Below are 27,275 nucleotides of genomic sequence, written 5' to 3'. Positions count from 1 at the left end.
GGCAAGGTAGGACAGTCCCATTTTCCTTTTCAAAGTAGGACAGGCATTCTTTCTTGGATAGAGCTTCCTAATCTATCTTATGTTGGGGAAGGGCTAAATATGTGTTAAAGAAATCTTCTAGCTCAGGTAATCATCTAATCACATGTTCTTGGCCAATGACAAACGTTTTGGAGGTGAAGTGGTGGTATTTTGCCTCAGTTGAATTTGTATCTACCTACATTTTGGTGGCATAAGCTTAGAGGGAAGAGACAACAGCCCAATTCAAGACAAGATGAATATAATCATCTTGACCAGACTGTAATATGCTTGAGGTCAGGGACTCTATACTATATGTCATTTATTTTCTTCCAATGCCACTACAGAGCTTGGCACACAGTATAAATGAGTCGATGATAATGCATTAAAAACCAAAACGTGGGGCTTCCCTGGTGGCGCAATGGTTAAGAATCCACCTATCAATGAAGGGGACACGGGTTCGAGTCCTGGTCTGGGAAGATCCCACATGCGCGGGGCAAGTAGGCCCGTATGCCACAGCTACTGAGCCTGCGCTCTAGAGCCCGCGAGCCACAACTACTGAAGCCCGCGCGGCTAGAGCCCGTGCTCTGCAACAAGAGAAGCCACTGCAATGAGAAGCCTGTGCACCACAACGAAGAGTAGTCCCCGCTCGCTGCAACTAGAGAAAGCCCACGCGCAGCAAAGAAGACACAAGGCGGCCAAAAATAAATAAATAAATCAATTTAAATAAATAATAAAACCCAAAACGTGTTAAGAAGCCCCTGATGAATAAAGAGCATTCATTTTCCAGAGTCTATGACTCAAGGTATATGTAGAAATGGTCAGTGTACTATATATTCATTAGACATGTGATCGGTATTTAATTCTCAAGTTAAGATTTTAACAGTCGATGAAATTCAGAGGATTTGAAAAGGAATATTGTGTGTATTCTCGCATGGCGTTACAGAGATCCACTACTGGGGTGCCAGTAAAAATATTGGTCGCCAGGTGGCGCTGTTGCCTTACCGTCAGCTTCTCCGCTGCAGTCTCCTCTTCAGGTGGGTCCTTGAGCGTTGCTCTCAACTGGTGAGACAAAACGACCTTCAGATTCGTTTTAATTACGAAAACTGACAAGAGAAAAAAAAATAATAATGGGAAGAATGATAACGTTACAGCCAGACTCTTCACCGTCGGTTTCATCTGAGATGCAGTTTGATTTTATCTAGAGGAGACAGAGAGGGAAACACATTTTACAGAAGCTCATTTCCTATTTCTAGCAGGATCAGTCAGCTAGGAGGTGAAGTGTTTCCCGCCCGGGCTCGGTTCTCTCTGTTCCATGGGGTCATCAGTAAGACATGGCCAAGGTCTCATTCCTTGTGGAAGGAGAGAGATGAGGTCTGAGTGTGTGTACGCGAGAGATGGAGGGAGGTTTCCAGAGGTGGGTTAAAAGGTCTGTCTTTCAACAGGGAACTATATTCAATATCCTGTGATAAACCATAATGGAAAAGAATATTTTTTTAAAATGTCAAAAAAAAAAAAAAAAGCTCTGTCTTTCAACCAGCCCTGACCCTGTTTTCAATACCACAAATCAGAGAAGTTTATCAGATACAAAATAGGCAGCAACAACTGGCTACACCCAATTTGACAGTTGAATCTGCAGTAAATATAAAATCTCAAACCTGGAGCCAAATAAATGAACGGCCCCCATTCAGCCAAATGCCCTCCCCACCCCATCAAGGCCACCATCCTCTGAACACATCCGGCTCCTTCACGACTGCTCTGAGCCGTGCCTTATTCAACCCTCACCACAATAGCCCCAGGAAGAAGCCATGACAACCCCATTTCAGGCTGAGGAAAGCTGAGGTTGACTATCCTGACTGGTGATGGCTCTGTGGTTTGGACACGTCTTCCCCGCAGAGAATGTTCTTTCCACTTTGCCTGTGCAGCTTCTCCCACAAACTTCTGCGAAGAAGATGGGGCCGATGGGCCCTTCCCTGGAAGGGGGACCCTTTGTGAGGACCCGGGAGGGGCCTCCACAGGGAAAAATGCTCATGGTTGGAATGTTTACTACGAGTTCTTGAGACTCTAAGGTGGAATAACATAGTAGCTGAAGGAACGCTGCCTCTGGGCCCAGGCTGCCTGGTTCGAGGGTCAGCTCTGTCACTCGCTCATGCAAACTTGAACAAGTTACTTAACCTCTCTGTGCCTCAGTTTCCTCATCTGTACATTAGGGATACTAAAATGCCCATCAGAGAGTTGTGAGGGTTAAGTGAATTAAACACAGATAAAGCACCTCATATTGCACATTTATTCCTTCAATAAACCCTGTATTGTTTATTGTTGTAATTAGATAGGTCACAGCAATTAAATTCTTAAGCAAAAATGAAGTCAGAGAAAGCTTTAAACCAACCAAACTTTAAAAAAAAAATATGTTTTCTCTGAACCAATCAGGACTGCTCCATCCTGTGAACCAGTGGGCCCAGGCTTTGACAAAGATTGTTCAATTTGTTTTGTTTTGTTTTTTTAGTTTATTTATTTATTTATTTATTTTTGGCTGTGTTGGGTCTTCACTGCTGCACACGGGCTTTCTCTAGTTGCAGCGAGTGGGGGCTACTCTTCATTGCGGTGTGTGGGCTTCTCATTGTGGTGGCTTTTCTTGTTGCAGAGCACAGGCTCTAGGCACGCAGGCTTCAGTAGTTGTGGCACATGGGCTCAGTAGTTGTGGCTCACGGACGTAGTTGCTCCGCAGCATGTGGGTTCTTCCTGGACCAGGGATCGAACCTGTGTCGCCTGCATTGGCAGGCAGATTCTTAACCACTGTGCCACCAGGGAAGTCCCAAGATTGTTCAGTTTGATCAATAAGACAATTCATACCTTGGGCACCTACTGTGTGCCAGGCTCTGGCTAGCTGTAGAGGAATTCACAAATGAAGCCACTGGCCCCTGCCTCGCAGGCTCTCCCAGGGCTGCAGGAGAGACAGGAAGTTACAAACCACAAGAACAATGTGTTATATATGGAAGTAGATCAAGGCCCTTTAAGGGTGAGAGAGGAGAGAACACTTAATTCAGCCCAAAGATTTCAGGGAAGGCTTTCTGGAGGAGGGGGCATTTAACCAAGTGTCCAAGTGATAGGAAAGGGAAGAGAATTTAAACCACAGGGAACTCAAGAGCAGGTGGGCTTGGCTAAAAGGTGGGAAATTATGAGGAAATGGCTGGACCCAAAGACAGAAGCCAGAAGGAGCCTCGGAGGAGAGGAGTCCCAAGCTTCGGAGTCCGATTTTACCTTGCGCAAGAGCATCCTCTAAGAATGAAGTTTCTCAAACTTTAATTTGCAAACAAATTACCTGGGGATTGTGTTAAAATGCAGGCCTGGGAGAGCAAACTCCCACGTGCTTCTAACTCTGCAGGTCTTATACTCCAGTGCGTGAGGGCCGGCAAACCTTTTCTGTAAAGGGCCAGGTAGTAAATAGTTTAGGCTCTGCCAATCCTGGGGTATTAAATGAAAGCACATGGCTGTATTCAGTAAAAGTTTATTTGCAGAAACATGCAATGGCCCAGAAACAAACCCTCCCATATATGGTCAAATGATTTTCGGCAAGGGTGCCAAGACCATTCAACGTGGAAAGGAGTTTTTCAACAAATGGTGTTGGAAAAAATGGATTTCCACAAGCAAAAGAAAGAGGCTGGGGCTTCCCTGGTGGTGCAGTGGTTGAGAGTCCGCCTGCCAATGCAGGGGACACGGGTTCATGCCCCGGTCCAGGAGGATCCCACATGCCGCAGAGCGGCTGGGCCCGTGAGCCATGGCCAGTGAGCCTGCGCGTCCGGAGCCTGTGCTCCGCAACGGGAGAGGCCACGGCAGTGAGAGGCCCACGTACCGCAAAAAAAAAAAAAAAAAAAAAAGAAAGAAAGAGGCTGGACCCTTACGTCATACCACAGACACAAATTAACTCAAAATGGATCAAAGACCTAAATGGAAGAGCTAAAATTATAAACCTCTTAGGACGAAAGCTTCGTGATATTGGATTTTGGCAATGCTCTCCTAGCAGTTTCACCAAAAGCACAGGCAACACCAAAAAAAATAGATAACTAACTAAAAAAAAAAAAAAGATCCAGCACAACGAAGATCCCATGTGTCGCAACTAAGACCAGGTGCAGCCAAAATAAATAATAAATGAATACTTTTAAAAAATGGTTCAATAGCTGTGGAAAACAGTATAACAATTCCTCAAAAAAAAAATTAACAATAGAGTTGCCAAGGCGGTCCCTGGTGACCTAGTGGTTAGGATTCTGGGCTTTCACTGATGTGGCCCACATTCAATTCCCGATCAGGGAATCCCACAAGCTGTGCAGCACAGCCAAAAAAAAAATAGAGTTACCTTATGATCCAGTAATTCCTCATCAGGGTGTATACTGAAAAAAAGTGAAGCAGGAAATCAAACAGATATTTGCATACCCAGAGAAACTTTTTACCATTTTTCACAATAGCCAAAAGGCAGGAACAACCCAGTCCATCCACTGATTAACAGATAAACGAAATGTGATCTGTACATACAGTGGAATATTATTCAGTCTTAAAAAAGGAAATTCTGACACAAGTTACAGCATGGATGAATATTGAGGACATTATGTTAAGTGAAATAAGCCAGTTACAAAAGGACAAATACTGTAGGATTCACTTATATGAAGTCCTAGAGTAGTCAGAGTCATAGAGACAGAAAGTAGAGCTATGGTTGCCAGGGGCTGGGAGGAATGGGGAGTTAGTGTTTAATGGGGACAGAGTTTCAGTCTGAGAAGGTGAAAAGTTCTGGAGATGGATGGTGGTGACAGTTACAGAACAATGTGAAGGTACTTAATGCCAGTAAAATGTGCATTTAAATGGTCAATTTTATGTATATTTTCCTATGACTTAAAAAGCATGCAGTAGGCAGACTTTGGCCACGGGCCAGATTTGTTCCACTTGCCACAGGTGGCCGACTTCTGGGAAACTCATGGGCCCAATCATTTCAGGATAATGCCTCAGGCTGCAGAGACCAGGCAGATGGGAAGCAAGGGAGGGAGAGGCAGGGAGACTGTCTGCAGGCAGGAGGTCTTTGCGGAATCCTGGCCTGAACCTGTGCTTCTCAACTCTAGCTGCACATCACCGGTACCAGAGGGGTGTCAAAACTCCCTAATGCCAGGCCGCACTCCAAACCAATACATCTGAATCTCTGGGAATGAGACTCAGGCACCAGAGCCCTTTATAGCTGCCTGGTGATCCCTTGAATTCAGGAAGGATCACACACGGGGAACTTTCCAAAGTGCATGGCCCTATAAAACTGATGGGATGAGAAGAAGGTAGATTGAGGAAACAATTCCCCACGTGGTGAAGAATTAACTGTTTTTGAGAAGCCTCAGCAGCTTCGGGCAGAATTAAGTGCTTCTCCCCCTCACTGGCTAAAGTGTCTTGTGCTTGTTCCAAACAAACACACTGATCTTGTTTGTAACTTCTCTCTCTCTCTCCTCTCTTTTAAAACCATGGTCAAATATATACATAACATAAAATTTATTCTTTCAACCATTTTTAAGTGTGCAGTTCAGGGACACTAAGTACATGCACACGGTCGTATGGGGTTGGCCCAAAAGTTCATTCGGTTTTAAGTAAAAATAAAAGTCACATTTCTCATTTTCACCAAGAACTTTATTGAACAACGTATTCACTAACCAAACTACAACCATCGCCACCATCCATCTCCAGAACTTTTTCATCTTTCCCAACTGAGACTCTGTCCCCATTAAATAACAGCTCCCACTCCCCTCTCTCCACTGCCCCCCCATCCCTGCCAACCCCTATTCTACTTTCCATCTCTATGAATTTCACTACTATGAGTGGAATCATACAGTATTAGTCCTTTTGTGTCTGGATTTTTCTTTTTTCTTCATAGCTAAATGGATTTTATTCTAGGAATTCAAGGATGGTTTAACATTTTTAAATCAATATAATTTATCATGTATTTTTTTAAAAAAATTATTGACATATAGTTGATTGACAATGTTGTGTTAGTTTCAGATGTACAGCAAAGTGATTCATTTATATATTTTTTTTTCTTTTTCAGATTATTTTCCCTTGTAGGTTATTACAAGATATTGAGTATATTTCCCTGTGCTATAGAGTAGGTCCTTGTTAGTTATCTATTTTAAATATATACTAGTGTGTATATTTTAATCCCAAACTCCTAATTTATCCTTCCCCCGCTTTGGTAAGCATAAATTTGTTTTCTATGTCTGTGAGTCTATTTCTGTTTTGTAAATAAGTTCATTTGTATCATTTTTTTTAGATTCCATGTGTAAGCAAAATCATATGGTCATTTTTTCCAGATTCCACGTGTAAGCAAAATCATATGGTATTTGTCTTTGTCTGGGTTATTTCACTTAGTATGATAATCTCCAAGTCCATCCATGTTGCTACAAATGGCATTAATTCATTCCTTTTTGTTACTAATATTCCATTGTAGATATGTACCACTTCTTTTTTTTTTTTTTGTGATACGCGGGCCTCTCACTGCTGTGGCCTCTCCTGTTGTGGAGCACAGGCTCCGGACGCACAGGCTCAGCGGCCATGGCTCACGGGCCCAGCCGCTCTGCGGCATGTGGGATTTTCCCGGACCGGGACACGAACCCGTGTCCCCTGCCTCCACAGGCGGACTCTCAACCACTGTGCCACCAGGGAAGCCCCCCCACTTCTTCTTTATCCATTCATCTGTTGATGGACACTTAGGTTGCTTCCATGTCTTGGCTATTGTAAATAGTGCTGCTGTGAACACTGGGGTGCTTGTATCTTTTCAAATTATGTTTTTCTCCAGATATATGCCCAGGAGTGGAATTGCAGGATCATATGGTAGCTCTATTTTTAGTTTTTTAAGGAACCTCCATATGTGTTTTCCATAGTAGCTGCACAAATTTACATTCCCACCAACAGTATAGGAGGGTTCCCTTTTCTCCACACCCTCTCCAGCACTTGTTATTTGTAGACTTTCTGATGTTGGCCATTCTGACCAGTGTGAGGTGATACCTCAGTATAGTTTTGATTTGCATTTCTCTAATAATTAGCGACGTTGAGCATCTTTTCATGTGTGTGTCTGGCTTATTTTATTTAACATAATGTCCTCAAGTTTCATCCATATTGTAGCCTGTGTCAGAATTTCCTTCCTTTCTAAGGCTGAATAATATTCCATTGAACATATAGACCACATTTTGTTTATCCTTTCATCTGTCAGTGGACACATGGGTTGCTTTTGGTTGTTGTGAATAATGCTACTACAAACATGGGTGTATAACTATCTGTCTGGGTCCCTGCTTTCTCTTCTTTTGGGTACAGACCCAGAAGTGGAATTGCTGGGCCATATGGTAATTCATCTTCTGAGGGACCTTACCCATCTCTCTCAAAGGACTGGGAGAGCCTGCAAGGCAGGGGCCAGCGGCTTCATCTGATAATCCCTCTTCATTATCATGACTTCTCTGGCCTGTCTGGGGTGTGGACTGGTGAGAATATGTATAAAATTTAGCAGCAGCAAGAGAACAATTTGCTGAGTCATTTCTGGCACATTTTCACTTCACGTTTCACAGTTCTACAACAAGTATGGACAACAACCAAAAAAAAAAGGGGGCTTCCCTGGTGGCGCAGTGGTTGAGAGTCCGCCTGCCGATGCAGGGGACGCGGGTTCGTGCCCCGGTCCGGGAAGATCCCACATGCCGCAGAGCGGCTGGGCCCGTGAGCCATGGCCGCTGAGCCTGCGCGTCCGGAGCCTGTGCTCCGCAACGGGAGAGGCCACAGCAGTGAGAGGCCCGCGTACCGCAAAAAAAAAAAAAAAGACTATTGTGACGCCTGCAGGCAAGAGGAGGGACAGATGAGTCACAGGTGAGGAAAGACAGAGACAGAGAGAACAGGGAGGCCGGGAACTGCCCCAGCCGCGGGTGTGTGTGTATGTGTGTAAATAAACCTTTGAATACAGAAAAGCATTTTAAAAGACTCAGAATCCCATCACCCAAAAATGTTGACCAAAAATAAAATATATGCATATAGTAAAAAAAAAAAAAAGAAAGAAAGAAAAAAAGAAAGGAAAAAACCTACGAGATAAAATAAAAAGCAAATTTTTTTCTCTGCCAAGCACCTCTGGTGTCTTTCTAGAAAATAGCACTCATGCATGCCAGTTTATTTACGTGTACTAATTTTTGTATTTGTATAAAAATATTATCATACACATTGTTCTATACCACCTTAGAAAGAGTTTTTTTGTTTGTTTCTTTTTAACCCAAAAGAGGAAAGAAAATAGCCAGAAAAGACCATAAAAAATTAATGGCAGGAAAGGGCAGAGAGATCCATGAATACAAATGCTGTTCATAGGAATTCACTAAACTTTTTCTTAACCCAATTTTTTCCAAAACAACCCTTGAGCAATTAAAAGTGTCAGCATCTGTAGCTGGAGCTGAAGATGGCAAAGATGAAGATCGCCAGTAACTTCAAATTTCTCATTAACACGTTAGACGTAACAGCAGCATCAGAAATACTGTCTCATCAGTTACACAGGATGAGAAAAGAAAAACACTCATTCAGTGTGCTTGAACGTGCTGCTTGCCGTGGTTCCCTCTTTTCATCCCTGTCAATGAGAGAACAGAGTATTCTGGATCGTTTTAATCGTATCAGGATTGGCAACGTTTTCAGAAGAAAATCGTCATGTGTGCTTTCAATTTTTTTGTTTTGTTTTGTTTTGCGGTACGCGGGCCTCTCACTGTTGTGGCCTCTCCTGTTGCGGAGCACAGGCTCCGGACGCGCAGGCTCAGCGGCCATGGCTCACGGGCCCAGCCGCTCCGCGGCATGTGGGATCCTCCCGGACCGGGGCACGAACCCGTGTCCCCTGCATCGGCAGGCGGACTCTCAACCACTGCGCCACCAGGGAAGCCCCATGCTTTCAATTTTTAATCCTTGGAATCTCCCTACAAGAAGTAGCAAATATTTCAACAAGTTTCACCATGCTCTCCATGGCATCCTACCTTTTCACAGGGTAACTTCACAGATATGGAAGTCTTCTTGCAATAGGAATGGAACTGCTTCTAGAAGAAAATCCTGTAGAAAGTTTACAGTTCAAGTTGCCAGGAGCTTTGCTTGAAGTGCCTCTCTGTGCTGTATTTTGAGACGGTCACTGCAGGTGAATGTATTAAATACTCTATACTTGTTCACGACTCTCCATGACCTTGCATTTTAAGGAGAAGAAATTCTTCTCAATCCTTGTCGAAAGTTCATAATTTTATCTACTTTTCTTCCTACATCCACACATTCAGGATCATCTTTGTCTACCCCATTTATTTATTTATTTTGTAAAGACCCTGCTTTTTTTTTTTTTTTTGGGCTGCGTTGGGTCTTCGTTGCTGTGCACAGGCTTTTTCTAGTTGCGGCGAGAATGGGCTACTCTTCATTGCGGCGCACAGGCTTCTCATTGCGGTGGCTTCTCTTTGTTGTGGAGCACAGGCTCTAGTCGTGCGGGTTTCAGTAGTTGTGGCACGCGGACTCAGTAGTTGTGACTCGCGAGCTCTAGAGCGCAGGCTCAGTAGTTGTGGCGCACGGGCTTATTTGCTCTGCGGCATGTGGGATCTTCTCGGATCAGGGCTGGAACCCTTGTCCCCTGCATTGTCAGGTGGATTCTTAACCACTGCACCAGGGAAGTCCTGTCTACTCCCATTTAAAAAGCCAAAATATAATGAACAAGTACATTTCATTCAACGATCATTTTACAGAGCACTTGCTATGTGTTGATACTTGGCCCTTGGAAATATAAGGATGAACTGTCAGCCTCTGACCTCAAGGGGGCGCTCACCGCCCACTGAGTAGAAAAGCTGTTCGCTTCGAGTTCCAATTCTCAGCAAATGGTATCTCTAAGTTGCTAAACCAAAACCCAGAAGAACTACAAATTCGATGAAGCGGGACGACATTATGCTAAGTGAAGCAAGCCAGAAGGACAAATGCTGTAGAATTCCACTTACATGAGGTACCCATCATAGTCAAATTCACAGAGACAGAGGGTAGAATGGTGGGTGCCAGGGGCTGGGGGTGGGGAATGGGAAGTTGATGAATGGGGACAGAGTCTCAGTTTGGGAAGATAAGAAAGTTCTGGAGATGGATGGTGATGATGGTTGCACAACAATGTGAAAGGACTTAATTGCACTCAACTACACATTTTAAAACGGTTTAAATGGTAAATTTTGTTGTTTATTTTACCACAATAAAAAAAAATTGTTTTTAAGCCAAGAGTCCCCCTTGAAGCCTCTCTTTCATCCCAGATCTAATTCATCGTTAAGGCCTAGTAGCTCTACTTTCAAAATAGATCCTAAAGGTGACTACCTCTTACCATGGCCCCTGTCACTGTCCTGGGCTTCTTCCCACGTGGGCTCATAAAAGGGCTCCCAGCTCCACCTGTAGCCTCTCTTCCACACGCAACGGCAGACGCCCTTCACGGCAGAAGTGACCTCACTCAACACTCCTACTTCCATGGCCTCTTTATTGTTCCCTGAGCTTCCCAAGAACATTCCCTCTGGAGCCTTTGCCTTTGCTCTCTTTTCTGCCTGGTACCCTAACAGCTCAGATTTGCACCTGGCTCGAGCCCTCGCTTCTTTCACATCTGCACTCCCAGATCCCCTCCTCAGAGTGGCTGCTCTTTACCACCTCCTCTGACATAGCTCATCCCCCTCAGCCTCCATCCTAGAGCCTTGCTTTATTTTCCTTCATACCAGAATTGCATTGTGTGTTGATTTGTTGGTGACCATATGTTCTCTGCGATGGCCCCTACATACGAACCTTCAAGTTGCAAACTTTCAAAGATGCGAACGAGGGACTTCCCTGGTGGTCCAGTGGTTAAGAATCCGCCTCCCAAGGCAGGGGACTCAGGTTCGATCCCTGGTCAGGGAACTAAGATCCCACATGCAGCACAGCAACTAAGCCTGCATGCCTCAACTACTGAGCCCGCGAGCTCTAGAGCCCGCGCATCACAGCTAGAGAGCCTGAGCGTCTGGAGTCCACGCGCCACAACTAGAGAGAAGCCCATGCACTGCAACTAGAGAAGCCCGCATACCGCAACTAAGACTAGATGCAGACAAATAAATAAGTAAAATGTTTTTTAAAAAAACAAAGATGCGAATGTGCATTCGCACATCCAATCATGTAAGTTGGTTCCCATGACTGGCATGTACTGTCATGTGCACGCATCCTCTACAAGTGGTTGTGCTTTTGTGTACTTTACTGTATAGTACTGTACAGAGTACAATAGTACAGTATCTTTATTCAAATCCAGGATGTCCAGAAGCAAGAGTAAAATCAGCGGTGATGTAGCCGGTACTACTGTACTTTTCAAGGTACTGTACTGTAAGATTAAAAATGTTTTCTTTATTTTTCGTGTTTGTTTTTTATGTATTATTTGTGTGAAAAGCATTATAAATCTATTACAGTACAGTAAGATATAGCCGATTGTGTTAGTTGGGTACCTAGGCTAACATTGTTGGACTTAGGAACAAATTGAACTTATGAACGCACTCTCGGAATGGAACTCAGTCATATGTAGGAAACTTACTGTAGTGCCTGACACGTAGTAGGCACATTCAGTATATGATGGTTGTTTGAATGAATGAATGAGAGAGACTTTGTTATTTTCTATATATGAGGGCTGGGCTTTGAAGGAGCAGCCCGTATCACAGGTGTGTAAGGTAAATAAGGGAGCTGGGGCTTTATTTGACTCATGCCAACAGCCCACTGTGAGTCCAATGAGGCACATTGTGGTCCTAAGACAGGAGGTGAGGGAATTCCCTGGTGGTCCGGTGGCTAGGACTCTGTGCTTCCACTGCAGAGGGCACAGGTTTGATCCCTGGTTGGGGAACTAAGTATCCAGGTGTGGCCAAAAAATAAAAAATAAATTAAAAAAGCAAAACAAAAAACTAAGAGCATGAGGTGAATGGACTTGTATCTCTCTGGTCAAGGCCTCACTGAATTTTCACTCAAAGAGAAAGATAACTTTTTTTTATGGAAGTATAGTTGATTTACAATATTGTCTTAGTTTCAGGTGTACAGTAAAGTCATTCAGTTATACATATATTTTTTCAGATTATTTTTGCATTGTAGGTTATTAAAGGATATTGAATATTGTTTCCTGTGCTATACAGTAAATCTTTGTTGCTTATTTATTTTATAAATAGTAGTGTGTATCTGTTAATCCCAAACTCCTAATTTATTCCTCTACCGTGCCTTCCCCCCTTGGTAACCACATGTCTGTTCTCTATGCCTGTGAGTCTGTTTCTGTTTTGTAAATAAGTTCATTTGTATTATTTTTTAGATTCCACATGTAAGTGAGATCATATAATATTTGTCTTTCTCTGACTTCCTTCACTTAGTATGATAATCTCTAGGTCCATCTGTGTTGCTGCAAATGGCATTATTTCATTCTTTTTTATGGCTGAGTAATATTCCAGTGTATATACGTACCACATCTTCTTTATCCATTCATCTGTCGATGGACACTTAGGTTGCTTCCATGTCCTGGCTATTGTAAATAGAGCTGCAATGAACATTGGGGTGCATGAATCTTTTTGAATTAGCGTTTTCATCTTTTCTGGTTATAGGATAGGCTCAAGAGTGGGATTGCTGCATCATATGGCAATCCTGTTTTTAGTTTTTTGAGGGACCTCCATACTGTTCTCCATAGTGGCTGCACCAATTTACATTCCCACCAACAGTGTAGGAGGGTTCCCTTTTCTCCACACCCTCTCCAGCATTTATTATTTGTAGACTTTTATTTATTTATTTTTCGCTGTGTTGGGTCTTCATTGCTGCATACAGGCTTTCTCTAGTTGCAGTGAGCGGGGGCTACTCTTCGTTGTGGTGCACGGGCTTCTCATTGTGGTGGCTTCTCTAGTGGCAGAGCACGGGCTCTAGGCACATGGGCTCAGTACTTGCTGCACACGGGCTCTAGAGCGCAGGCTCAGTAGTTGTGGCGCACGGGCTTAATTGTTCTGCAGCATGTGGGATCTTCCCGGACCAGGGCTCGAACCCGTGTCCCCTGCATTGGCAGGCAGATTCTTAACCACTGCGCCACCAGAAAAGTCCTATTTGTAGACTTTTTGATGATAGCCATTCTGACCGGTGTGGGGTAATACCTCATTGTGGTTTTAATTTGTATTTTTCTAATAATTAGCAATGCTGAGCATCTTTTTATGTGCCTGTTGGCCATCTGTATGTCTTCTTTGGAGAAATGTCTATTTAGGTCTTCTGCCCACTTTTTGATTGGGTTGCTTGGTTTTTTGATATTGAGTTATATAAGCTGTTTGTATATTTTGGAAATTAAGCCGTTGTTGGTTGCATTGTTTGCAAATATTTTCTCCCATTCTGTAGGTTGTCTTTTCATTTTGTTGATGGTTTCCTTTGCTGTGCCAAAGCTTTTAAGTTTGATTAGGTCCCATTTGTTTACGTTTGCTTTTTTTTTCTTTGCCTTGTGAGACTGATCTAAGAAAATATTGCTACGATTTATGTCAAAGAATCTTTTGCCTGTGGTCTCTTCTAGGAGTTTTATGATATCACGTCTTATATTTAGGCCTTTAAACCGTTGAGGTTATTTTTGTGTATGGTTTGAGTGTTCTAATTTCATTGGTTTACATGAGGCTGTCTAGCTTTCCCAACACCACTTGCTGAAGAGACTCTTTTCTCCTTTTTTATTCTTGCCTCCTTTGTTGAAGATTAATTGACCGTAGGTATGTGGGCTTATTTCTGGGCTCTCTATTCTGTTCCGTTGACCTATATATCTGGTTTTGTGCCAGTACACTGTTTTGATTACTATAGCTTTGTAGTATCATCTGAAATCTGGGAGGGTTATGGCTCTAGCTTTGTTCTTTTTTTTTTTTTTTGGCTGCACCATGTGGTATGTGGGATCTTAGTTCCCTGACCCGGGATCAAAACCCGTGCCCCCTGCATTGGGAGCACAGTCTTAACCAATGGACTGCCAGTTCTTTGTTCTGCTTTGTTCTTTTTCTTCAGATTGCTTTGACAATTCTAGGTCTTTTGTGGCTCCATATAAATTTTAGGATTATTTGTTCTAGTTCTGTGGGAAAATGTCATGGGTAATTTGATAGGGATCACATTAAATCTATAGATTGCTTTGGGTACTATGGCCATTTTAACAATATTAATTCTTCCAATCCAAGAGCATGGGATATCTTTCCATTTCCTTGAATTATCTTCAATTTCCTTTATCAGTGTTTTAGAGTTCTCCGTGTATAGGTCTGCCACCTCCTTGGTTAGGTTTATTCCTAGGTAATGTTTTCTTTTTTTTTTTTTTTGCAGTACACGGGCCTCTCACTGCTGTGGCCTCTCCCGTTGCAGAGCACAGGCTCCAGACGCACAGGCTCAGCGGCCATGGCCCACAGGCCCAGCCGCTCCGTGGCATGTGGGATCCTCCCAGACCGGGGCGCGAACCGGTGTCCTCTGCATCGGCAGGCGGACTCCCAACCACTGCGCCACCAGGGAAGCCCAGGTAATGTTTTCTTGATGCAGTTTTAAATGGAATTGTTTTTTACTTTCTCTTTCTGATATTTTATTGTTAGTGTAAAGAAATCTGTATATCAATCCTGTATCCTCCTACCTTGCTAAATTCATTTATTAGTTCTAATAGTTTTTCTGTGCAGTCTTTAGGGTTTTCTATATAGAGTATCATGGTATCTGCATATAATGACAATTTAACCTCTTCACTTCCAGCTTGGATACCTTTTATTTCTCTTTCTTGTCTGATTGCTGTGACTAGGACTTCCAACACTATGCTGAATAGAAGTGGTGAGAGTGGGCATCCTTATCTTGTTCTAGAATTTAGTGGGAAGGCTTTCAGCTTTTCACTGTTGAGTATTTTGTTGGCTGTGGGTTTGTCATAAATGGCTTTTATTATGTTGAGATATGTTCCCTCTATACAGATTTAGGTGAGAGTTTTTATTATGAATGGATGTTGAATTTTATCAGATTTTTTTCTGTATCTGTTGAGATAATCCTGTGGTTTTTGTCTTTTCTTTTGTTGATGTGGTGTATCACATTGATTGATTTGTGAATGTTGAACCATCCTTGTGACCTTAAAATGAATCCAACTTGATCATGGTGTATTATCCTTTTTATGTATTGTTGGATTCAGTTTGCTAATATTTTGTTGAGGATTTTTGCATTTATATTCGTCAAAGATATTGGCCTGTAATTCTCTCTTTTTGTACTGTCTTTGTCTGGCTTTGGTATCAAGATGATGGTGGCTTCATAGAATGACTTTGGAAGTGTTCCCTCCTCTTCAATCTTTTGGAAGAGTTTGCGAAGGATAGGTATAAGTTCTTCTTTGTATGTTTGGTAGAATTCCCTGGTGAAGCCATCTGGTCCTGGACTTTGGTTTGCAGGGAGGTTTTTTTTTTTTTTTTTTTACAGATTCTATTTCATTTCTAGTCATTGGTCTGTTCGAGTTTTTTCTAGACTCAATTTCGGCAGGCTGTATGTTTCTAGAAATTCATCCATTTCTTGTAGGTTTTCTAGTCTGTTGGCATATAACTGTTCATAGTATTTTCTTCTGATTTTTTTTGTATTTCTGTGCTATAGTTTGTTATTTCTCCTTTTTCACTTCTTATTTTGTTTATTTGGGTCTTCTCTTTTCTTCTTGGTGAGCCTAGCTAGACGTTTGTCAATTTTGTTTATCCTTTAAAAAAAAACAGCTCTTGGTTTTATTGATCTTTTCTACTGTTTGTTTGTTTTAGTTGAAGTACAGTTGATTTGCAATGTTGTGTTAGTTTCAGGTATACAGCAAAGTGATTCAGATATATATATATACATGAAAAAGAAACATATTTCTTTTTCAGATATAATTTTCCATTATAGGTTATTATAAGATATTGAATATAGTTCCCTGTGCTATACAGTAGATCCTTGTTGTTTATCTATTTTTTATATAGTAGTGTGTATCTGTTAATCCCAAACTCCTAATTTATCCTTCTCCTCTATTGGTTTTTGGATCTCTATTTTATTTATTTCCTCTCTGATATTTATTGTTTCCTTCCTTCTGCTGACTTTGGGTTTTGTTTGTTCTTCTTTTTCTAATTCTTTTAGGTGGTAGTTTAGGTTGTTTATTTGGGATTTTTCTTGTTTCTTGAGGAAGGCCTGTATCACTATGAATTTCCCTCTTAGAACTGCTTTTGCTGAGTCCCATAGATTTTGTAGGGTTGTGTTTTCATTGTCGTTTGTCGTTTGTCTTGAGGTATTTTCTGATTTCCTCTTTGATTTCATCATTGACCCACTGAGAAAGATAACTTTTGAAGAAGACCCATACCCCCTTCAGCATTCTCAAATGGCATTCTACATTTTCTCCAAAAATGTATTCACATTTATGAAATTTATGCAAGTGCTAGGATTATGGATTTAAGGTTTCCTCTCATGCTCACCTCCTACAAGATTAGATTACCTGCCCGGCCAGCTTCAGAAAGCCATGAGAGATAAGAGGTTCTGGAGAGAAAATAGCTTGCTTCTTTTGAGGAATGTTGAAGACACTTCCAAGAAGCATTTCAGAATAGAAAGGGAGTTGTGGTGGAGTGGCTTTTAAAGGGTAGAGATGAGCTGATTCATCTAGAACTGGCAGGCAAGTGGCTGCTAAGAGAAGGGCTCCACAGGGAACTGTTTCTGGAGCCAGGAGGACAGGTGTAGGTGTAGACCGAGGGTCAAAGAAGGGTCAAAAAACACTAAGCTTTTGATCAGAGGGAATGAAGGGTGCATTGCAGGTCAACATCACAGCTGGGAGGGTAAAGAAGAGCATAGGAACAACACCCATGAGGAGCAATTCCTTGGCCCACTCCATTGAGATCTAGAAAGAGTCTGAGAACTGCTCGAGGCATCAGTGCTCACAGCAAGGAAGACAGAAAAGGAAGGGCTTTATGCAGTCATTTAAAAAGAGATGCGCAGATAGTCCTCAGTGGATGACCTTGGAGGTCCTTTCCAACTAAGAATCTCTGAGAACCAGATGGGATAAAAAGCAGAAATAAGTAATAAGAAGGAAAGGAGGGAGTGAATGTTCAGTTTTGGAACCTTTACTGCAGGCCAGATACTTTGCAAGGTGTTTTGCACTTACATCTTATTGAACATTCATACTAACCTAATAGGTTGGTATTATTATGTCCGGTTGGCAGATGAGAAGACCAATGTTCAGTTTATGGAACGTGCTCCATGTCACACAGCTAGCCAGTGGAGCAAGCAGGACTCAAATCCAGGAGTGTACGATTCCCAAGAGACAGTCCAACTTTTGGTAAATGAGAGAGATATTGTGGAATACCTTGCAGTTACGGGTTTTTTTGTTGTTTATTTTTTTTGCGGTACGCGGGCCTCTCACTGTTGTGGCCTCTCCCGTTGCAGAGCACAGGCTCCGGACGCACAGGCTCAGCAGCCATGGCTCATGGGCCCAGCCGCTCCGCAGCATGTGGGATCTTCCTGGAGTGGGGCATGAACCCGTGTCCCCCGCATCGGCAGGCGGACTCTCAACCACTGCGCCACCAGGGAAGCCCTTTTATGGTTTTTTAGCCTTATTTTGAGCCACAGACCTCTTTGAGGGCAGGAGTTTTTAACCACCAAGGGTCTCATGGATGGGCTTTTGGGGACATGAATCTCCTGAAATTATCTGCGAAATCTACTTTGCATGTGTATTTTTCTGGAGAGAAGAACCATAGTTCTTTGTTCAGTTATTTAAAGGTCTCTGCCCCCTCAAAAGATTTTAACCATTGTTCTAGGAAGTCCATGAACCCTTATGATAGCAAGAGGACAGAGAAAGACAAATACTGTATGATACTATAATGATGGATACATGTCATTATACTTTTGTGCAAACCCACAGAAAGTAAAACATCAAAAGTAAATCCTGGGACTTCCCTGGTGGCACAGTGGTTAAGAATCCGCCTGCCAATGCAGGGGACATAAATAAATAAATAAAACATTTAAGAAAAATAAAGTAAATCCTAAGGTAAACGATGGACTTTGGGTGATTATGATGTGTTTTTTTTTTATTAAAAAAATTTTTTTAAATTTATTTTTGGCTGTGTTGGGTCTTCGTTGCTGCACGCAGGCTTTCTCTAGTTGTGGCGAGCAGGGGCTACTCTTTGGTTCTCATTGTGGTGGCTTCTCTTGTCACGGAGCACAGGCTCTAGGTGACAGGCTTCAGTAGTTGTAGCACACGGTCTCAGTAGTTGTGGCTCCTGGGCTCTAGATTGCAGGCTCGGTAGTTGTGGTCCACAGGCCTAGTTGCCCCACGCCATGTAGGATCTTCCTGGACCAAGGCTTGAACCTGCGTCTCTTGCCTTGGCAGGCAGATTGTTAACCACTGCGCCACAAGGGAAGTCCTGATTATGATGTGTTAATGTAGGTTCATCCTTGGTAAAAATGCACCATTCTAGGGAGTGATGTTGATAATGGGGGAGGCTTTGCATGTGTGCGGGCAGAGGGTAGATAGGAAATCTTTGTACCTCTGTATCTTCCTCTCAATTTTGTTATAAACCTAAAACTGCTCTTTTTTTAAAAATGAAGTCTTTAAAAAGAAAAAGATTGAAAAAAGAAATAAAACATAAAAAAGTATCCTATGAAAAATGTAGGAATCATCATTAGAAAAAGAGTAAATCGTACAAATGAACTTACTTACAAAACAGAAATAGAGTCACAGATGTAGAAAACAAACTTATGGTTACCAGGGGGGACAGGGGTGGGGGAGGGATACATTGGGAGATTGGGACGGACATATATACACAACTATATATAAAATAGATAATTAATAAGGACCTACTGTATAGCCAGGAAACTCTTCTCAATACTCTGTAATGACCTATATGGGAAAAGAATCTAAAAAAGAGTGGATATATGTATAACTGACTCACTTTGCTGTACAGCAGAAACTAACACAGCATTGTAAATCAACTATATTCCAATAAAAATTTTTTAAAAAAGAGAAAAATGTTTCTGGAATGATGTCAATAAAAAATTTATATTTGTGAAAAGAAAAACAGTAAAACTGATAGTTGTTTCTAGTAGTTGTTTTTTGTTAGGTTTTGTATAATTCCGAGCAATCATAGGTGTGGTCCTGAAAAAAAAAGCCGCAACTTTTTTTTTTAATTTATTTATTTTTAACATCTTTATTGGAGTATAATTGGTTTACAGTGGTGTGTTAGTTTCTGCTTTACAACAAAATGCATCAGTTATATATATACATATGTTCCCATATCTCTTCCCTCTTGCGTCTCCCTCCCTCCCATCCTCCCTATCCCACCTCTCCAGGCGATCACAAAGCACACCGAGCTGATCTCCCTGTGCCATAAGCCGCAACTTTTTAAAGGCCATTTGGAATAACAACACCAATGAGAGTCTTTTTGAGTAGTGTCTTTATGCTTTTCAAAGTGCTTTCATATATATCACCCCATTTGATTTTAACAGCCTGTAGGGTGACATAGCCTAAAACAACTACAAAATTGCCACTGAAAATAGAGTGACTAGAAATGATAAAAGAAGAACTCGTTTACAACTTAGCATTCTATTTTAGTCACAATAAAACAAGAGAAAACTAGACATAGGGCATTGTTTTAAAATTCCTGCCTAGGTGGAAATAAAATTTTGAGAAATCAGTGTCCCTTGAAGAATGATTGGAAAATATCAGAAAGATAAGATCCTTACAAGGAAGTAAATGATAGGTATGTTATATATTTAAAGAATCAGAAGAAATATAATCATGGACTAGTATTTAAGGATGAGGGACTTCCCTGGTGGTCCAGTGGTTAAGACTCCGACCTTCCACTGCAGGGGCTGTGGGGGTTTTATTTATTTATTTATTTTTGGCTGCGTTGGGTCTTCATTGCTGCACGCAGGCTTTCACTAGTTGCAGCGAGCGCGAGCTACTCTTCGTTGCAGTGCTCAGGCTTCTCATTGCAGTGGCTTCTCTTGTTGCAGAGCATGGGCTCTAGGCACATGGGCTCAGTAGTTGTGGCGCACGGGCTTAGTTGCTCCGTGGCATGTGGGATCCTCCCGGACCAGGGCTGGAACCCGTGTCCCCTGCAGTAGCAGGCGGATTCTTAACCGCTGCGCCACCAGGAAAGTCCAGGAGTGTGGGTATGATCCCTGGTCGGGGAGCTAAGATCCCGCATGCTGCAGCAAGGCAAAAAAAAAAGAAAAGAAAAGCTAAGAATCAGATGAGAACTGCATAATTTAAGTGGTGGTGTGAGATATGAGAATGGGGACAAACCCAAAATCAAATACTACAGACACGTGGGCACGATACCGACCTAGTTATTGGTCCAAGTGGTGGGCTAGATTGCCCTGTGCACTGGCCAGGAGGGCGACTGACTCACAAACACACAAGCTATGATGATGAGCTGGGATCTTCCCACCGCCCACCTAACCCATCAGAGTCAGGGACTGACCTTTCCCCTGGCCCCGGTTTAGCCCAAAGATACCTGAAGAGCGGCAGCTCTCCCCTCAGCCAAATACAGAAAAGTTTTAGAGAATGTAGGTCAGGTCCACCCTTCCTGTAATTCATCCTGGTTCTTTAGGACCTAAAGGGTCCTGCTCTTCATGTGTGTGGAAGTGGGGAGGGGGCAGGACAGCACCTAACCTTCCTCCACTCAGGATTCAAAGGTATGTTCTCGTTGAGGTGTGCACAAAGTAAAAGATAAAGTTTTCTGTCCTCACTCTATTTCTTCCCTTCCTGGTGGGAATGTGATCTTTTCTCAAGAAAAACATGACAAATGATGCCCTGAAAGGTTAACATAGCAAGGAAATGGTTTATTTCTCTTGTAGATATTCTGCTTTGATCCCTGAACAGAGCTCAGGAGTTCCACTTGGTACCAGGAGGGAGCTGGGACCCCGTGGGGAGGACGGGGGTGGAAAGGATCCAGGCAGAGATTGAAGAGGAGAGACCTGAAACCAGGAAAAACCTTCTACGCCAACCAATGGCTGCCTCTACACCCCTGAAAGGTGATGTAATGGAAAAATACCAAACCGTTTGGGCCTTTTCTCTAGATTCCACTTGCTTGTCTGGGATCTGCTGATAGTAAGATCTCCTTCCCTTCCAGTGGAACCGGGCTCTCTCTTTCAGATGTGGCAGGGCTGGAAGGAGGGTTATAAACATTTGCCTGGATATTCTCCTTGGTCTTGAAAGGCCCCTCCAGTTTGAAACCTTGAACCCTGGTTTAGCTGACATTGGACCTCCCCTGCATCCTGGACCTCACTGGCCCAGGCTGACCTAACTGCCCGTAGGTGTGGTGAGCCCCCTGCTGGCCCTGGATTCCCCGAGTCCTCTTCAGGAGGGCCTGCCTGTGTCCACTGTCTCAGGCCCACAACTACACTGGCTCTGACTAGGTGCATTTCATTTTGAACCCAGGCCCCCCCACCTAGTTTGGAAGATTGTTGGAAATAGCTTGCTTTCAAAGTGGAAAGTGGGAGAAATCAATACAGGAGTCTCTTAAAACCCAGTTGTAAGGATTTGGGGAATCAGAAAGTCAAGAATGTAGAGAGGAAGGGATTAAGAACTTCTATAGGGGGGCTTCCCTGGAGGCACAGTGGTTGAAAGTCCGCCTGCCGATGCAGGGGACACGGGTTCGTGCCCCGGTCCGGGAAGATCCCACATGCCGTGGAGCGTCTGACCCCGTGAGCCATGGCTGCTGAGCCTGCGCGTCCGGAGCCTGTGCTCCGCAACGGGAGAGGCCACAGCAGTGAGAGGCCCGCGTACCGCACAAAAAAAAAAATAAAGAACTTCTATAGGGACTTCCCTGGGGGTCCAGGGGTTAAGACTCCACTCTTCCACTGCATGGAAGAGTATGGGTTCGATTCCTTGTCGGGGAACTAAGATCCTGCATGCCACGTGGCCAAAACAAAGAAAAAGAAAATTTCTTGAACTGAATAAAAATGAAAATACAACATATCAACTTAAAAAAGTATTAAAAGAAAAAAAAACTTTTATAAACAGGAAACCACTACTCCTTCCTTCAAAGAGGGGAGGGATAATAAATATCATCACAGAAAAGCCTGTGCCGTAGAGAGAATGGTGACTGATCCCAGCATGAGTTAATGAGACCTCAGAGAGGAGGGTGAAATATGGACTAGGTTAAAGCAGAAATAAATGGGAGAGAAAGAGAATGTCAGTTTGGAAAGGGAAAGTTTAATGCTGGAAGTAGGTTTTTATTAAGCAATGTAGTATTTATGAATATTTTCTTTCCCTCTTAGTTAAGATAGGAAGGCCAGAGGCGGACTATTCCTGGTGGGGCACAGCTGGAAACTGTTAAGGATGACAGAGTATGTCAAAGAGGATTTGGAGGGAATTCCGCTGTGGTCCAGTGGTTAGAACTCTGCACGCTCGCTGCCGAAGGCCCGGGTTCAATCCCTGGTTTGGGAACTAAGATCCCACAAGCTGCGGGATCTTTTTTTGTGTGTGGCCAAAAAAAAAAAAGAGAAAGGAGGATTTGGAAAGACTTATTTTAGGAATTAATTCAGTTATGTCTTTAATCAATAGCCTATTTTTAGAGCAGTGTTAGATTTACAGAAAAATTGAGCAGAAAGTACAAAGAGTTCCCATATTACCCCCTGACACACACACACACACACACACACACAGAGTTTATCATGCATTGGTGTGGTACATTTATTACAATTGATGAACCAATATCGATACATTATTATTAACTCAAATCCACAGTTTACATTATGGCTCATTTTTTTTTGTTGCCATTGATGAACATATTAAATCTAAAAATAAAGCTGTTTTCATAGATGAGAGATTATTAACAGATGTAGAGAATCAATGGTTCCTCTATAAATACTTTATATAATTCCAAAAAAAAAAGTGGAATTTCCCTCTTGGGACAGCATAGATGTCAAAAAACAAAAAATTTTCCTTCTGATGGCAGGACTCTTTGGTTCTGGAATGACTTTGAGCTCTTAAGAGCAGCATTTTTGGTACTAGGCAAAACAAAGGTGGTTAAATATTCTTAAGGCTCAGGATATAAAACCCCTTAAAAATTTTTTTGGGTACTTAATGCCGTTGAACTGTAACCTTAAAAAAGCGTTAAAATAGTCAATTTGTGTTATATGTATTTTGCCACAGTCAGAAGCCTTTTTAAAGGAAAATCACCCAGGAGAGCACAGCCACAAGAGATGTAACTCAATCAGCTGAGTGGGAAGCCAATTTCCAAGGCAGACGCCACCAAGTATGCATCCGGGAACGAGCAAAGATGAAGGCCTCAGATTGCTTGTAAGCAAGTCGCGCTTCTGAGCCAATAGCAACATTAGCTTTTGGGAAAGTGTTATGTTCAGTGTGGCTTTGGATCAGACCTAGACCACCTTCCTGGCAGGAAGGTGAAGTCTCCTGTCCTCAGATTTCTGACTTCTCTGAGGCCAGCCGTTACCGGTAAGGGGACCCGCAAGATCATGTACCTGCTTAGGATTTAGGGAGACAGTGGGAAGGCAGGAGTTCTCCTGGGTGACCCTGGGGTCCGTTGGTGGAGTCTGTCCAAGATTCTGCCACCCCACTGTTGTTTAACTGAGCTGCAAGTGGCTGGGTGATCCGTATGCTGTTGGCGTTGATAAAGACATCGTCTGGCTCCAGGAGTCTGCCTCTCCCCAGACACACTTGCGTGTAGATTGTGCCATTCCACCCCTCGCTGCTGTATAAAGTCGTCTCAAACGCAGAGCAGAACTTCATTCCCTAAAAGGCCAAGTCAAGGTGTTAAAACCTCAGTTCCTCATTCAGGGATCAGGTGGCTTGAAATTAACTGTCGCCTTCCCAGGGATTGGTTTCTCCTCAATGGGTTTTTTGTTTGTTTGGTTGGTTGGTTGGTTTTGGGGGTTTTATGGCCGCACAGAGCAGCTTGCAGGATCTTAGTTCCCTGACGAGGGATCGAACCCGGGCCATGGCAGTGAAAGCGCAGAGTCCTACCCACTGGACTGCCAGGAAATTCCCCTCAATGAGTTTTAATTTATAATTGACCCAAAGATATGAAAAAGTGCTAATGGCTGTCATTAAACTAAATGAGATGGTGCACATGTCAGGGCCTGGAATACTGCCTGGATCATAGCTGGTGCTCAGTAAATGTGTGCTTTCCCTTTACTGAATATGTAGCTTAGAAAATCAGACGACTTGCACAATCTTTAAGCTAGTTCTATATTCTGGGCTCAGTTTGATCAGAGGGGAACTACTAACAAAATTGTTTATACAGTTGACCCTTGAACAACATGCGTTTGAATTGCCTGGGTCCACTTATCCATGGATTTTTTTTTTTTTTTTTTTTTTTTGCGGTACGCGGGCCTCTCACTGCTGTGGCCTCTCCCGTTGCGGAGCACAGGCTCCGGACACGCAGGCCCAGCGGCCATGGCTCACAGGCCCAGCCGCTTCGCGGCATGTGGGATCTTCATGGACTGGGGCACGAACTCGTGTCCCCTGCATCGGCAGGCGGACTCTCAACCACTGCGCCACCAGGGAAGCCCGGATTTTTTTAATAGTAAATACTACAGTACTACACGATCCTGGTTGGTTGAATGTGCAGATGTGTAACCTCGGATACAGAGGAACCACATATATGGGGGCCCAACTATAAGTTATCCAGGGATTTTTGATGCTTGAGTACTGGTGGCCCTAACACCCCAGTTGCTCAGGACTCAACTGTAATTGTAAACTTTGGTAGCAATTATAGGAAATTGCTTATATAACAGTATTTTATTGATTATAGGAGACACTCAGTAACAGTATAAAAGGTGTTAAACACTTTGTGTTCCCTGTGTTGGCACTCACTGTCAAGTTTTATGGAGTAACTTTATTGTGAACATTATTGCCGTCTTTTGAAGAGCCATGTGCAAAGCTGTTTTCCTTTGGGCAAACCTTAGCCTACCTGTGGGAGACCCTCAGCCTTCTGCTCTCAGAATGGAATAAGCAATTATTCCATTGCTTTTTTTTTTTTTAAACAAGGAACATTTACTGACATTTCAGTCAGTGAGAATTGAGAAAGTGACCTAATATCTTTTTTTTTAATTTTTTTTAATGTGGACCATTTTTAAAGTTTTTATTGAATTTTTTACAATATTGCTTCTATTTTATGTTTTGGTTTTTTGGCCACGAGGCATGTGGGATCTTAGCTCCCCAACCAAGGATCGAACCCACACCCCCTGCATTAGAAGGCAAAGTCTTAACCACTGGACCGCCAGGGAAGTCCCTCCATTGCTTGTGAAGCATCCGTTCCCATGACCCCCCAAGTCAGCATCCCTAGTCTTGATCAGTCATGAGATCCACTTGTATTCTAAGTGCTGGTTGCATGTTTCCACTTTGATATCCTGTCATTATCTCATGTTATCTGCTATGTTATTCTCCTGATAATCTAAGCTTGACACCACAGACTACCTTTGATTTCTTCATTTCCAGGTGATTGAATCCATGGGTCCTCCTTTAGCAGGGCTCTCTCTAGGTAGACCCTCAGGGCCAGAACTAGGTGAGGAAGCAAGGCGCCTAGGGTGAGGCAAACTGAGGTGGCACAACCTTTAAGGTGGCACAGCTCTCCAGGTAGCACAAGTGCAGGAACAGCCTTGAGAGTGGGTGCCTTCTTAAGCTCTGCATCCTAGGGACCTCCCTTGCCTCATTTCTATAGACTGAATGTTTGTGTCCCCCCGCCACCAAAATTCATATGTTGAAATCCTAACCCCCAGTGTGATAGTATTAGGAGGTGGGGCCTCTGAAAGGTTCTTAGGTCATGAGGGTGGAGCCCTCAATAATGGGATTAGTGCCCTTATGAAAGAGACCACAGAGCACTCCCTTGCCCCTTCTACCACGTGAGGACAAAAGACTGCCTATGAACCAGGAAGGGGGCCCTTACCAGACACTGAATCTGCCAGCACCTAGATCTTGTACTTCCCAGCCTCCAGAACTGTGAGAAATACATTTCCATAGTTTATAAGCCACCGGTCTGTGGTATTTTTTTATAGCAGCCAGAGTAGACTAAGATACTCAGCCTAGTCCCACCCTGTTGACACTTCCTTCTCATCCCCACAGCCACATCCCAGCTCCCTGACCTGATGACTGCAATGGCTTTCTAACTGGCCTCCCCATTTCCACTCTTTTCCTCTCCCTTCAGAACAAGTCTACTGTTGGCTTTCTTCCAGCATCACTCCTTGAGGCAGACCATTTGTGTTCTCAGAACACCATTACGCACTTATCACTCAGCATGGTGGATATTTCTTGACCCGTCTGCCCTCTCTTGAAGGTAAGGACTGTGACATTCATTGTATGTCCCCCCAAAATACACTGGCACAGTCATTCATGACATGAGAGGTGGTGCAGCAAGGCGGTTGCGCAGGGAGTTCTGGATTCAAATTCTGACACTTCTCTTTTTACTAACCTGTGACTTTGGGCAAGTCACTTAACCTCTCTCACCTTTGGATTCTCCATCTATAAAACATGGCACCCAAACTACCCACCCTTGTGGGACTCTTGGCAGGATTGAGTAAGACTGTTGCAGTGTTTGCCTCAATAAATGCTAGTGACCATAATTAGTCCCTGAACGTCTGCTGAACTAAACCATCTCTACCCTACACATCACTGTCCAATTACTCTTCCTACGTTGTCACTTGTGTCATATCACTCTCGGATCAAAATCCTCCTGGTTGGATGAAACTCTAACCCCTTAGCTTTAGCAGGTATTGATTTACCTCGATTTTCAAAACACATCTATTATTGTGTAAATGTTTCTTTCAATACTATTTTCATAAAGCTTGTTTTGTAATTACTAGTTGGTCACAAGAAAATGATTCTATCAGAATCAACCTTATAGGGAACAATTCTGTGAACCTACCTTTAATCCGGGGTTCTCAGTCCTGGCTGCATATTCAAATAGCCCAGGGAGCTTTTTAAAGCACTCCAACACCCAACCCCCAGAAATTCCAATCTAATTTTTCCAGGGTGTGGCTGGACATTGGGATTGAAAAAGCTCCCCAGGTGAGTCTGCTGTGCAGCCAGTGTTGAGTGGCCCCCTGGCCCCCTCTGCTGTGTCACACCGGGTAGAGCCTTCATGCCAACTCACCTGCAACCACACAGTTTTCAGGTTCTTGCTGTCAGCTGGCCGTTCCTGTTCCCAAGTTTGCCTGGTATAGGCCCAAGTCACACGAGCTCCTACCCCGAAGGGTTTGTAAGGAGGCACCTTCTGATGCAAATAAGCCTTGTCTTCAAATCAGGCCACAAACACACCTTGACTCACCCTCATTCT

At 43.2% G+C, this 27,275-nt stretch overlaps 1 long non-coding RNA gene across 1 annotated transcript; it reads right to left on the bottom strand.

Moving 5' to 3' along the window:
- Positions 1 to 1,128: 1,128 nt before the first annotated feature.
- Positions 1,129 to 27,222, bottom strand: LOC132523042 (uncharacterized). The gene is made up of 3 exons (XR_009541408.1): positions 27,093 to 27,222; positions 4,370 to 4,403; positions 1,129 to 1,216 (listed from the first exon to the last, which is right to left on the bottom strand). It is a non-coding gene; the product is annotated as an uncharacterized LOC132523042 (long non-coding RNA).
- Between the last annotated feature and the right edge of the window lie 53 nt (positions 27,223 to 27,275).

The sequence above is a fragment of the Lagenorhynchus albirostris genome, chromosome 7 (genome assembly GCF_949774975.1).
Source record: "Lagenorhynchus albirostris chromosome 7, mLagAlb1.1, whole genome shotgun sequence".
Taxonomy (NCBI): Eukaryota; Metazoa; Chordata; class Mammalia; order Artiodactyla; family Delphinidae; genus Lagenorhynchus; species Lagenorhynchus albirostris.
This window is presented reverse-complemented; position numbering and strand designations above follow the sequence as displayed.